Below are 13,498 nucleotides of genomic sequence, written 5' to 3'. Positions count from 1 at the left end.
CACCCGCCGCCGCCGACGAGCTTCCCCGTGGCCACCGGCCACCCCTAGCCTCGCCGATGCGCCCAGGAGCTCCCCCTCGACCCCTCCTTCCTCCCCACCGACCCACGGCCCTACGGACGCCCCACAACGCCGCCGGCATCGCCGTTTCCATCGCCGGCCGCCGAGGATCTTCACCGTCAATTCGCCACCATCGTCGCTTCCCCGAGCTCGCTGACCCTCCCTGCACGATCCCCGTGAGTCCCTGCTTCGTTTCCCCCTAACCCCAAGCCCGATTACGAGCTCTAGCCGCCCCCTCTACCGGAGCCGAGACGCTCCGCCGCACGGACTCGTCGCCGGCGAAGCCCCGGTGACCAAATGGCCCCGCGCGTGCGTCCGTTGCACTCGCAACGACCCGTGGAGCAACGCTAGCGTGGCAGCTAGCTTGTTTGCAAGCTGCAGCGCTAACCCCGCACCCACCCGAGCTACGGCCGCCGCCTCGGGCTCCATTCCGGCGAACCCCGGCCACCCCCGCACCTCCCGTTGGCCCCCCTAGATGCGCACGGGCACGGGCTACCTTCTGGTGCCCTTCGCACGTCCAGCCGCCGCCCGTAGCGCAAGCCCGGTGAACTTCCGCCGCATTTCGGGTCGCCGCCGGCCGAACTCCGGTGGCCAGTGACGTGGCGCTGTCATTAGCCACTAATGACGCGCTAACCAACCCCCTAGGCCACTGACAGCGGGCCCCACCCCTGGTCAAACCCCAGTCAGCGCTGGGTTTGACCGGGATTAGCTCCTGTGTCACTGACGTGTGGCCCCCACACGTCAGGTTTGACCGAGCCAGCCCAGTTGACCCTGCTGATGTCACTGTGACGTGGGGCTGACGCAATAAGTATTTTCTGGATTTAATATTATTCAGGAAATTTCAGAAAATAGCTAAAACTTCAATAAATCATAGAAAATTAACCGTAACTCCAAATTAAATAATTTATATATGAAAAATTATCAGAAAAATTCAAGGAATCCATCTGTACCATTTTCATGCATGTTAGAACAACTTATAGCTGCTGTTTAGCACAAATCATATAAAGGGCATTTAAATATCCACATATGGAGTTTGAATTTGAATCTTGGATTCAAACCAACTCCATTTAATCTGGTTTTAGTTGCATTAGCCCAACACACATTCATTTTGCCATGTCATGATCATGCATCATATTGTGCATTGCATTGATTGTGTTCCCTTCTGTGTTGCCGGTATTTGTCCCCTCTCGATAGACGTGATACCGATGATGTGATCGTTGACACTGATGAAGACTCAATGTTATCTTCAGAAGTGCCAGGCAAGCAAAACCCCTTTGTTCATTCCGATACAATCCTACTCTCTCGCTCCTGCTCTCTTTTAATGCATTAGGACAACACTGATTCATCTGTTACTTGCTGTGGTAGCTGAACCCCCTTTATCCTTTGCATGACCTGTCATTGCCACAGTAAATAGATGAAACCCACTAGCATGAGTAGGAGTTGTTTGAGCCCTGATGTGCCTACTCATTCATGTTTGTTTGTCATGCCTGCTACTGCTTAGAGTTGAGTCAGGTCTGATTCATCGGGGATGAATCAGAGGTGTGTGAACATGTCCTACTGTGTGTGAGCTAAGTGTGTGAACACGATTTGGTAAAGGTAGCGGTGAGAGGCCATGTAGGAGTACATGGTGGGTTGTCTCATTGCAGCCGTCCTCAGGAACTGAGTTCTGTGTTTGTGATCCATGATTCAGCTACTACCACGCATTGGGCCCGAAACCAATGGACCCTCTCGGCTTCTTGATCACCCTTGTCCTCTGTCCAGGAGTTGCAAGTAGTTTCTGGTGTTTGTAGTATGCTGGAGGCCGTGCGCAGCGCTGACCGTAGGGGTGGGCTGTGATGCGGTAGGCACGTGGCCGGGTAAACCGGGCGCTCGTTTGGTGTCACGGAACCCTGTTCACATCGTTTGGGGCTGTGAGCGAAACTCCGGCCGGATCTCCTCATGGATGGAACCCGAATAGGCGATAAACCTGGACTAGAGACTCGAGTGTTTAGGCAGGCCGTGGCCGACACCCACGTTGGGCTTCCGCTTGAAGGTTGCCGAGTACATGTCGTGTAAACGGCGGTAAGTGGTGAGAGCGTGTGTGAAGAAGTACACCCCTGCAGGGTTAACATCATCTATTCGAATAGCCGTGTCCGCGGAAAAGGACTTCTGGGTTGCTTATATCAGTTCATAGACAAGTGAAAGTGGATACTTTAAAATGCGCAAGATAAGCGTGAGTGCTATGGATGGCGTTCTCGTAGGGAGACGGGAGCGGATCCATAGTGGTGTATTGATATGGTGAATATGTGGACTCGTGTGCGCCACCTCAAAAGAGTCGCTTGCAGTCGTAGTTTAGGATAGCCACCGAGTCAGAGCTGGCTTGCTGCAGTCAAACCCCTCCACCCCCTTGTTGATAATGATGCATATGTAGATAGATCTGATGTAAGTCTTGCTGGGTACATTTGTACTCACGTTTGCCTATTTATGTTTTTGCAGAGAGACTTCGGTCTCGCTAGTAGTTCCGCGTGGACTTCGACGTTTAGCTTGTTACCTCAGCTACGATCTTGTGCCCTCGGCAGGATCTAGTAGATAGTCAGGCTTCTCAGCCTTTTCCATTTATAGATGTCTGTACTCAGACATGATAGCTTCCGTTTGTGCTTTGATTTGTATGCTCTGATGGTTGGGTCATGAGACCCCTGTTTGTAATATCTCGCTCCTCGGAGCCTAATGAATAAATACTTGAGTCGTAGAGTCATGTTGTGATGCCATGTTGTATTTGCACATATCGAGCATATTGTGTGTATGTTATTGAAATGCTTGATATGTGTGGGATCTGGCTATCTAGTTGTTTATCCTTAGTAGCCTCTCTTACCGGGAAATGTCTCCTAGTGTTTCCACTGAGCCATGGTAGCTTGCTACTGCTCCGGAACACTTAGGCTGGCCGGCATGTGTCCTTCTTCGTTCCTGTGTCTGTCCCTTCGGGGAAATGTCACGCGATGAATACCGGAGTCCTGTTAGCCCGCTACAGCCCGGTTCACCGGAGTCCTGCTAGCCCAGTGCTACAGCCTGGATTCACTCGCTGATGACCGACACGTTCGATGCTGGGTCATGGATGCCTGTCCCTGTAAGTCTGTGTCACTTTGGGTTTACGACTAGCCATGTCAGCCCGGGCTCCTTGTCATATGGATGCTAGCGACACTGTCATATACGTGTGCCAAAAGGCGCAAACGGTCCCGGGCAAAGGTAAGGCGACACCCGTGGGAATACCGTGCGTGAGGCCGCAAAGTGATATGAGGTGTTACCGGCTAGATCAATGTGACATCGAGTCAGGGTCCTGACAACTGGTCCGCGCTGGTGCCGGCAACTTGGTCCTGGACAAACCGATCGTTGTGCTCGTCTTCTTCTTAGGAGCCATGGTGATGAAGAATAGCTAGGCCAACTGCTAGACCAGATTCTCGCAATAGCGCTGCCCCCTACCTGGCGCGCCAAAGATGTCGGTGAGAAACGACACCTATGGGATCACTGGAATCCCTTCTGCGGTTGTGGGGCGCGGAATCGTGAGAAGAGCGGGACTAGGGGATGGCACACAAGGGATTTACCCAGGTTCGGGCCGCAAAGATGTGTAAAACCCTACAATCCTGCTTTGGTGGTTGTATTAGTGTTCTTGAGCTCTCGAACTAGCTGTGGGTGCTGCGAGGTTCAAAAGAGCCGAATCCCTTCTCAGTATGCCATGGGCCTCCTTTTATAGGCGAAAGGGGCTGCCACAGTAGCACACAGGAGGTGGAAAGTGCTACAGCGTTGCGAGGTTATCGCTAGTATTATAGTACAAGACGCATTAAATGCGGGGCTTAGGTGTCCGTCACTTTATTGGGGGACGGGGGTGAGGCCCGGCCCGTCCGTCGCCGCCCCTGCTGGCTTCGACACGCGCCTCGGCCAGCAACGCATGCAGCACCATGTAGGCAGGCAGGCAGCTGAGGTGGCGCGGTGGTGGAGCCTCCACGAAGGTCTGCATGCTGCCATGCAGGTGCCTGCCCAGCTAGTTGGGTCGGTGGCTGCGCATGAACGCCGGTAGGAACTTGGCTGGTGCAGGCCTGGCAGTGGCCTTGCCGGGGCGCTTGATGATGGTCTTGCCGGGTGGCCCGGCAAGGGTCTTGCCGCGGCACACTGGCTTCCCAGGCAAGGATCTTGCCGGGGGGTCCTGTGGGTTTCTTCGGTGGGAACGGTTGCTCTCATATCCCCATTTGATCTTGATTGCTCTATGTCTTCACAAAGATCTGCATGCCACCACGGAGGTGCCTCCCGAACCCTGTCCCAACGCGACTGCTCAGCGTCAGTGGGCTCGAAGGTGGCTCGCTCAGCAGGTGTGGACGAGCTGCCCCGGCAAGGATCTTGCCGGGGCTGGTGGGGCTGCCCTCAGCAAGGGTCCTTGCCGGGGCAACCTGTATTGCCCGTTCAACCTTTGTGGTCTTGGTCCTTTGTTGTTTTGCTTTGCTTGTCCCTGTGGCCTTGGCTCTTCTCCGGCTTCCCTCTCTTGCCTTGCTCATGTGTGGTCGTGGCAGGTGGCTCTGACTGCCCGTGCACAAGTAAAGGGGTCAAAATCTAGGCCCCTACTTTTGTACACTGACACGTGGGAATACCGTGTGTGAGGCCACAAAGTGATATGATGCGCTACATGCTAGATTGGTGTGACTTAGGATCGGGGTCCTGACAAGGCGGGGGATGGGATCTAAGCATAGGAGTAGTAGGAGTAGCGACAAGGGAAGACCATGCAGCAGGTGCGCTGCGAGGGTTCACCGTCAGAGGGTTAACGGTACCCTGCGAGGTCGTCGGGGGAACGGAGGTGGAAGAAACCGGAGCAGAAGCATAGATGACAGCGGGAAGAGGGTTCCTCATACGAGCAGCTGCGAGAGCGGTGCGAGCACGTGAAATCTCCCGAGCTAACTCGTAGTTCTGGAGATAACTAGCGGTGATGTAGCGAGAAAGGTGGCTAGTGGGACGGTCGCACGCCGCATTAATCAATAGAAAACGGATACGCCCATTATCGTGCAGAGATGGGTAGAAAAAGAGAACAGGGTGGGTATGCATGCGGACCTCGTTGTAGCGCAAGTCTACAAGAGCCTCGAGGGCAGCAAACTGAACCGCCTGGGATGGCGTAGAAGCAAGACCACCCTTAGTCGAACGAGTGTAAGCGCCGGAAGGTGAACTGTGGTGTAGAGTGACCTCAGCATAATACTCATACAATGCACCGGCTAGATGCTCGCGATACACCCGATACTCTGGATCAGCACCCTCTGGGTAGAGTCGTCGCAACACGTTCTATAGCAGATGCGGTGATGTGTACAGAGCTGGATCAGGATGGTACAAGATCGGTACTGGTGCCATCTTCACTCACAAACCATTCGGTTAGTAATAACAAATAAACATGCTTGCAATGCAACAATCGGCACTCAAACAAAGCAATTTACAGTTTCACTAACGCACTAACGGTCTAGTGTGTCCTACAATTAGCGTGGCTCTGATACCAAGCGTTGTGGCACCCCGGCTCAGAGCAACCGGTTTACCTTGCATTGCCAGCCCAGAGATCAAGTCTTCTGGCAGTACACAACAAGATGGTATAGAAACAACCGCTTTATTGATGCTAGCGGATTACATAGGTCTGATATTACATCGAGATTTGAGGCCAAGCGGCACACACGGTGTTGCTGGACAGTAGGTACATTATTTAATGAACATGACGGGGCCTCGATCACATGAGCTACACGGCAGCGGAAGAACGACGAAGTGGAACTCCATAGCCCAGGGACACCAACGTGAACACGGCCTAGACACGAGATGCGCTCTGATGCGAACTGACTTGCTTGAAAACTGGCATAACACACCAGGTCAGTACATTCAATGTACTTGCAAGCTCACAACAAACATAAGCACGATGACAAACAATATCATGATACTGAATCGGATTAATGCAAAACTACTACCAAAGGAAAACAAATGTTTGATGCAATGAGGCCCACGGACTCGCTTACCAGACGGTTAGCTCGTAACCAAACGGTGACCATACTTGGGTCACACCTGAAACCAATCACTCATGAACACCTCAAGTGTTCATGCTTCGCCACGAACCGATGCATCATAGCACTCACTTAGTTTGCAAGATTTATTAGAAAGGTTGATCCATGGTGTGACTTACTCCCGAGTTATGCCCATAACCGAGGACGCGGCTATCGATGGATTAATTACACTCTGCAGAGGTAGCATACTTTACCCACACTACAGAACACCTGGCCTCGCATTCCCATTCGGGTGGACCAAAGCATTCCGATGAAACCCTCCCTTTGTCATGCACTCTCCCCCGCCACTCTGACCAACTCCCCCTCAGGGCTAGGTCTTGGGTGGCCCCATGTCTACCAAAGACACCAACGGCCACCATCGTGGCAAAACGGTCCCAAATGGGGACAAGGTACCATAAAAACAAAAACTAGCACACAAGGTTATGTCTGCCTATCGGGCCAGGGTATGCACGCCCATAACCTGGCATCGGTGAGAGCCACAACAAAGGACCGAATCAAGACCTTCCCATAAGGTAAATGTGGTCACACTGAATTAAAACCCGATTCAGTGGCACCATGATGTGATCAACATCATATTCAAGTTGAACTTAATCAAGTTTAGCTTTGATAAAAACTTTTTATCATCAACATGATATAACTCATAAAGAATCATGCAACTACTCGTCATACAAAGCAAACAACTCATATTCATGGATCAAACTTAACAATATATGCATCTTGCAAGTTTTAGAACCAAAAATTTTCTGGTTATAACTCATTTTTATTTATCAAGCAATATTGTTGTTAGTTCTTTATTTAGATCAAACTATCATTTAGTAAATTAATTTCCATAGCCATATGTATAGTGCAAAATCTTACTCTACTTAACCAAACAAGTTCATGCATTCAACCAATAAATGAAACAAGCATATCAAGCATAATAAAGTAACTAGCAATTAACCAAAGTTATTTATAAAATTTTAATTTCAAATAAGAACTCATATTCAAGTAGAAAATCATAGATATTGAAATAACACCATCCAGATGCTGGTGTGGCTTGCCATAGTGTAGAGGAGGATCACACCCCTCTTGGTTTGCTTCAGGACAAGCTTCTCCTTCTGAAAAAGAATTTAAACCACAAAAATATTTGTCAAAACACATTCTGAAAATCACCAGAAATTCTAGGCAGCAAGGAAAAATCCACCTTCTGGTGTGCTACAAGAGATTTCTAAAACAAAGACAATGCAAAAAGAATCAAATCATTTGGACTTATGGTTTAGAAATGGTGGCTGGTCAAAGTTCAGTCAAATTTTTGAATAATATTTGAATTAAACCGAAATCCTGGGGGGTGACATCGAAGGCGTAAAACAGAAATACGCCTCCACTCGTACCGCTTCAGGCGCGAGTGGTGAGACCGACAGGTGGGTCCCGTGCATTAGGAGAGAGAGGGGGTGCGCGAGATCAGAGAGAGGTGGGGCTTCGCTGGAGCTCACGCCGGCGATGAGGGGGTTTGGGGCTAGGCTAGAGGGATAGGATTGAAGCGGGGCTCGAGGCGCACCTACCCATACCCGTAGCTTGGCTTGGGGAGGACGGAGCTGCTCGCGGTTGAGCTTGCAAGCTTCGGTGGTGGATGGGGTTCGTCGGAGTGGTTGAAGACGACGGCTAGAGGCGGCTCCGAGGGCTCAGTGGTGTCCATGCAGCACCAGCAGATCCCCAATGCCCCGCCCAAGCAGCTGCTTGAGCTCGAGAGGCGCCGGAGAGTGGCGGCTGGACTGCGGGGATCGCCTGAGTCCTCTGGTCAGGGCGACGGCCAGATGCCTTCCCGACCGATCTTCTGCTCGTCTACATGTTCGTGGAGGTGGTGTGGAGTGGTGCTTGGCTACAAATCGAGGAGGGGAGGGCTATATACAGCCGGAGCTCTCTAGACACGCGGCGAACGGCGACGAGAAGCTCCAAGGCGAGGGGGCAAAGGCTCAGCGTCAACGCAGGAGCTTGCCCACACTCGCGGACGAGCACAGGAGGCGGTTGGGGAAGAGGACAAGCGCACACATGCACTGTGGCGTTTTGGCCGCGACGCGCCCGTGCTTGCTACGGCGGCTCCAGCATCGACGAGCGCCAGGGAGCGGTCAAGGGTGATGGGTCGGGGCTTGTGGCGTGGTGCGGCAGTCAGGGCGAGCACTGGAACGAGCACGCGCGAAATAGAGAGCAAGGCGCCAGCCAGAGCGCGTCGAGACGCTGCCAGGCACCGTGTCCTCGCGCGGTCACCAAGCTGGCATGGTCAAAACAACGCACATGAGCGGCTAAACCTTGTCTACGCGCTCGACCGTGCAATGTTTAGTCTAGGAGAGGTGATGGTTCATGCCCAGGCCGACCAGACTTGACTCCACTAAGCTAACAAGTTTCTGTCCAGAAACTTGGTCGCCAAGTTTGGCCACTGTCGGATTTCGGGTTCCGGCAGACCCTTGAGGTTCGAACACTGGGGTGCGCGTGGAGATCTCACCCTCTGCCTACTCGCTCCTCACCGAATCACTAGGATCTAAACTACGGAAGAAACAACACAAGAGACACAGAGTTTATACTGGTTCAGGCCACCATTGTGGTGTAATACCCTACTCTAGTGTGTGGTGTGGTGGATTGCGTCTTGGGCTGATGATGAACAATACAAGGAAGAACAACCTCGCGAGGGTCTGTTCTTGGTTGGTGCTACTTGGTTCTGGCTCTTGGATTCTCGATCAGGTCCAGCTGCCTCTACCCCGGGGGTGGCTAGTCCTATTTATAGGCAAAGGCCCTGGGCCTCTTCCCAAATATCGAGCGGGAAGGGCGCCAACAATTGGCCGTTTTGAAGGGGAACATCTGGTACACTTATCCTGACTAAAGTTGGCCCTCGCCTGCCAAAGGCTCTGGTGGTGACGCCAGCTTGGGCTCCACGATGACTTCCTCCCTGCCGTTGGGATGGTCTTGGTCTTGTAGCACCGAAATGGACGCCTTTGCTTGATGCTCTCGCATGCGCTTGCTCCCTTTGCACCAAAGAGGAAAGGAGGACACTGTGCGGGCTGGCGCCCGACTGGCGCCCCTGGTTGTCATGGCTTGCGTCATGAGCACCTCGTGAGGTACCCCGCCTTGAACTCTCCGCCTCCTCACGAGCCAGCCCGATGAGGCCGTGCCTGAGGAAGCTCCTTGTCGTCCGCCCCGCGAGGCTTGGCCCCTCGCGAGGGTCTTGAGATTGTGTTGATGAAGATGGGCCACGCTGGGCCCCCTTTGAGCCACGCCGCAGGCCGCAGGCAGGCAAGTCTGGGGACCCCCGTTCCCAGAACGCTGACAGTAGCCCCCAGGCCCACGGCGCACCCGGACTTGGCCGAGCAGAGAGGCGAAAGGGCAAGTGCGAAGCGTCACGGGCCCTAACAGCCTGCGGCCTTGGGCGCCATGTGGCGGTTGATTGGACATTGGCACCTCCACAACCGCGCGAGTTGATAAAGGAGCGGCTTCTGTCCTTTGCCTTCTTTGCTTTCTCTAGTTGCTGCTCAGACCCCTTTCTTGCGCCTCTCCTTCCCGCCTCCGAAATCTTCATATCTACTCCATCCGCGTGCCCTAGCTAGACATGGCGCCTCGCCAGGCCCCGGCCGGAGCTTGGTACTCGTCCGCCTTGGACTCGCCGAACGTGTCGGAGGCGAGCCTTGCCCGGGTGCGCCAGATGGCGGCGGCGCAGGGCATCGACGGGGTGAAGGTGTTCAAGTCGGCTCCACTCTTCCTGAGGGCCAAGGGAGCACCTTCTATCCGCTGGTCTGGTGCCTCCCTTTTCTGAGTTCTTCTTCTCTGTCCTCCACCATTATAATCTTCAAGCCCTGCATCTCCACCCCAACTCTATCCTTTTTCTGGCAATCTTCGCCTACTATTGCAAGGCTCACGTAGGGGTGAAGCCCTCAGTGGCCTTGCTGCGCCACTACTTCTCCCTCTGGACCTCTCGTGGATCTGTCTCTGCATGTGCGAGCTTCGTCGCGTACGGCAGCTCCATCGCCATTTCGAACCCTGGGAAAAGGATCGAGGGCTTCAGGAGCAACTGGGTCTTAGTGGATGCTGGGCGCATTCACCCTCGGCTGACCCTGCCCACGGGGCACCCCGCGAGCTCCAACGACTGGTCCCGAGTGGAGCTTGTGGACCCCCGCACGAAGCCGGTGTTGGAGAAGATGGACGCGGATCTGAGGCCTGCCAGCATGGCGGCGGCGAAGCTGACTGGTGCATCGCTCCTGAGGGAATTCCTGGAGCACCAACTGGCTCCGCTTCGACAGTACTCACTTCCGATGTGGAGGCCCCACCCGAGCCCAGCGGTCTTGGCCGATGAGGATCAGGCTGCGGTCCTCCAGTCTTTGGTTGGGGGCGATGTGGCGAGGTTGGAGGGCGCTCCTACGCCCCTGTTTCTCCGCGAGGACTGGGAGCAGGTAGTGGGGTCCATGCCCGCCTTCAACGGGGACGGGCCCATGCCCGCGGAGGCTCCCGAGGGCCCGGTGGACGTGTCCTCCGGCGACTCCAGCAAAGAGAAGGAAGGAGGGGAGCGGGAAGAAGGGACTGACTCCGAGGCAGAGTCAAGGGCTCCCCCCCTTCGGTGCAGGTCACGCGCTCTCCGCCTCTCTCTGAGTGACGATGACGAGGACGACGATGAGCGGGGCGGCGGGAGCCTGCCCCCGGTCCCGAAGAAGGACCGGACCGGGCTGATCCCCCGCGGGTCTGCCCCAGCCCCGAGGCGATCCGCAGGCGCACCTCCTGCTCCCGGGCTCCTTGAGGCTAATCCTTGCAGCCGGCTCTCGGGCTTCAAGTATGGCCAGAGGCTGCTCAAGCCCGCAAGCGACGACCTGTAAGTGCTTGATTCCTGTCCTGTTTATTGTTCTGTTGCTAAGGCTTGATGCTCGTATCTCCTGGCTAGGCTGGCGCCCGTGGCAAAGAAGTCGAAGGGAGCTCCTGAGGTTCCTCCCGTGGCAACGCCTCTGCCCGTGACAGAAGGTGACCGTGACGCTCGGGCCTCTCCTGCCCGGGCGTCCTCGCGAGGCTTGGCTGAGCCGGCTAGGGCGAGCTCAGCCCCCATGGCCCAAGCGACTCTCGAGGTGCCCTTACCTGATGCCGCCACCACAGCTGTCGTGGTGCAGCAGGCTCCACCTCAGGATACCGCGATCACGCTGCCGTCTTCTCCTCCTACTCCACCGACTGCTGCTTCCCCGACTACTGTTCTGGATCGCGTTGTGGCCGGACTGGACCGCCTGCGGCAGGACCTTCTGGGCGCCGACTCCCGTCTAGTGGTCGGGCGCTTGGAGCTAGCTTCCGGCTGGATTCGCTCCGACGCTTCGATTCGGGCGGCGCTGGTCCAGGCCTCGACGGCCTGCGACGAGGAGAAGCAAGCCGTCCTTGGGGCGAAGGTTGCCCGTGACGCCGCCTTGGGGGAGTTGGCTAGTGTCCGAGGTCGCTGCGAGGCGCTGGAGAGCCAGCTGAAGGGCCTGCAGAACCAGCTCGCCGAGGAGGCCTGCCTTCGCCAAGAGAAGGAGGAAAGCATGAAGGCTCGCGAGGCAGCCATCAAGGACCGGGACGCCAAGCTCAAGAAGCGCCGTGACCGCCTAGGCGCGCTGGAGCAAGAGCTGGAGGCGAGGAAGGTTGAGCTGGACGGTAAGGCCCGGGGTCTTGCCGAGGATCGCGTGGCCTTTGCAGAGATGGAGGAGAAGGCTCGCACTTCATTGAAGACGCTTTATGAGAGCGGCCTGGAGAGCCCGCTGGCCGGGGAGGAGGATGGCCCCACCAAGCTGCTTCCCTTCCTGGTTCGTGCTCTTGAAGATGTCACCCTTGGCCTAGGCCCTACGGCTGAGGCCGAGGCACGCGTCTTGTCTTCTGCAGCGCTGACGCGGGTCTTCACCCACATTTATCTTCGCGACCCCAACATCGACCTCGACAGCTTGCTGGAGCCAGCGAGCGGCGAGCGTGCTGCTGCCGCTACTGAGGCCATGAAGGGTCGTGCGGAGGCTCTGCTGGGGAAGTTCTGGGCCTTCAGCACCAAGCCGAAGCGGAGAGCTGCTAGCCCTGCTGCTCCACAAGGCGAACCCGCTTCGCGCAGCTCCACCGCCGGCAAGTGACTCTGTCGTGGCTCATGTCCTGCTTTTAACTCCTGCACATGCACTATGCCTCGGGGAGGCGTTAAAACTTGCTGTGATAACAGTATGGATTGTAATATTTGCTTTTGAATTCCCTGAAATTTGCGCTATTCCTTCCTACTTGCTTATGTTCTATGCCGGCAGAGCCCGGCCCCGCGCATACCTCAGCCGCCGTTAGCCCCGACCGGAAACCAGGACGGGACCAAGGGGTGAGGGGCTACGTGACAAGTTAGGCTCCTGAGTCGCGATGCTCAGGAGTCCCCCTTGGCGCTCGAACAGCAAGTAGGGAGGCGAGATGTGGGGGTGACTCCTTAGGGAGGTGAGATGCGGGTGGATCTGCCGTTCTACGTCTGCAGGGCCCGGCCCCGCGCATACCTCAACCGCCGTTAGCCTTTCGGAACTAAGGAGTGAGGGGCTACATGACCAGTTAGGCTCCTGAGTTGCGATGCTCAGGAATCCCCCTTGACGTTCAAACGGCTTTCGTACCTTGGCTCCGCTCGGGGAGGGACGTGCGACGAACCAGGCCCGGGGGGACTGGCTGGGTGGCATGCGTCTGGGCGTGACCCGGGCGCAGCCCCCGTGCCCAGCCCCCTCGCGCGGCACTCCCGAGGGGAGGCGTTGCGATGAGGCTAGACACTGAGCTCCGGGCTCCCTGAGGTTGATGCGGCCCGAGGGCCACCCTCAGTTGTTTATCACCAGCGCGGAGCATAGCGCTTCCACATGTGTACGGGCATAGCCGCTCCTCGGCAGTGTCGTCAGCCAGCGCGGAGCATGGTGCTTCCACTCGTGCGTGGGAGGGGGCTCCCCTCCGGGAGGAGCACCGGAGCGTATACAGCCCCGCCCTGACACGTGGCTGGCATGGTAGGACTTGACGAGGTGTATCTGGGCACCCGTGGGCCAGCGCGGGACTCACGGGGCCCTACCTCAAGGCGGGTTGCGCCTGGCTCTGGGCCTTATCTTGGAGTATGTTCCTGCAAATTTGGCTAGATGCCGGTGCTCTACATCCTCGGGTCCCGGCTCTCGAGCTGGTCTCGGCTGTCGCTGGCATGCCAGGTCGCGATGCCGTGGACAAGACCAGAGGGTGAGGGCTGGAGAGCCGGTAGGAGCCCTGAGTCGCGATGCTCAGGCACCCCCCCTCTAACGCGCAAGCTGGGTTAGATGTCGAAACTCTACGTCCTCGGGTCCCGGCCCTCGAGCTGGTCTCAGCCATCGCTGGTATGCCAGGTTGCGATGCCGTGGACAAGACCAGAGGGTGAGGGCTGGAGAGCCGGTAGGAGCCCTGAG

Source organism: Triticum dicoccoides, chromosome 2B, assembly GCF_002162155.2.
Source record: "Triticum dicoccoides isolate Atlit2015 ecotype Zavitan chromosome 2B, WEW_v2.0, whole genome shotgun sequence".
In the NCBI taxonomy this organism is placed as follows: Eukaryota; Viridiplantae; Streptophyta; class Magnoliopsida; order Poales; family Poaceae; genus Triticum; species Triticum dicoccoides.
The sequence above is the reverse complement of the archived record's forward strand: the minus strand, read 5'-3'. Positions refer to the sequence as shown.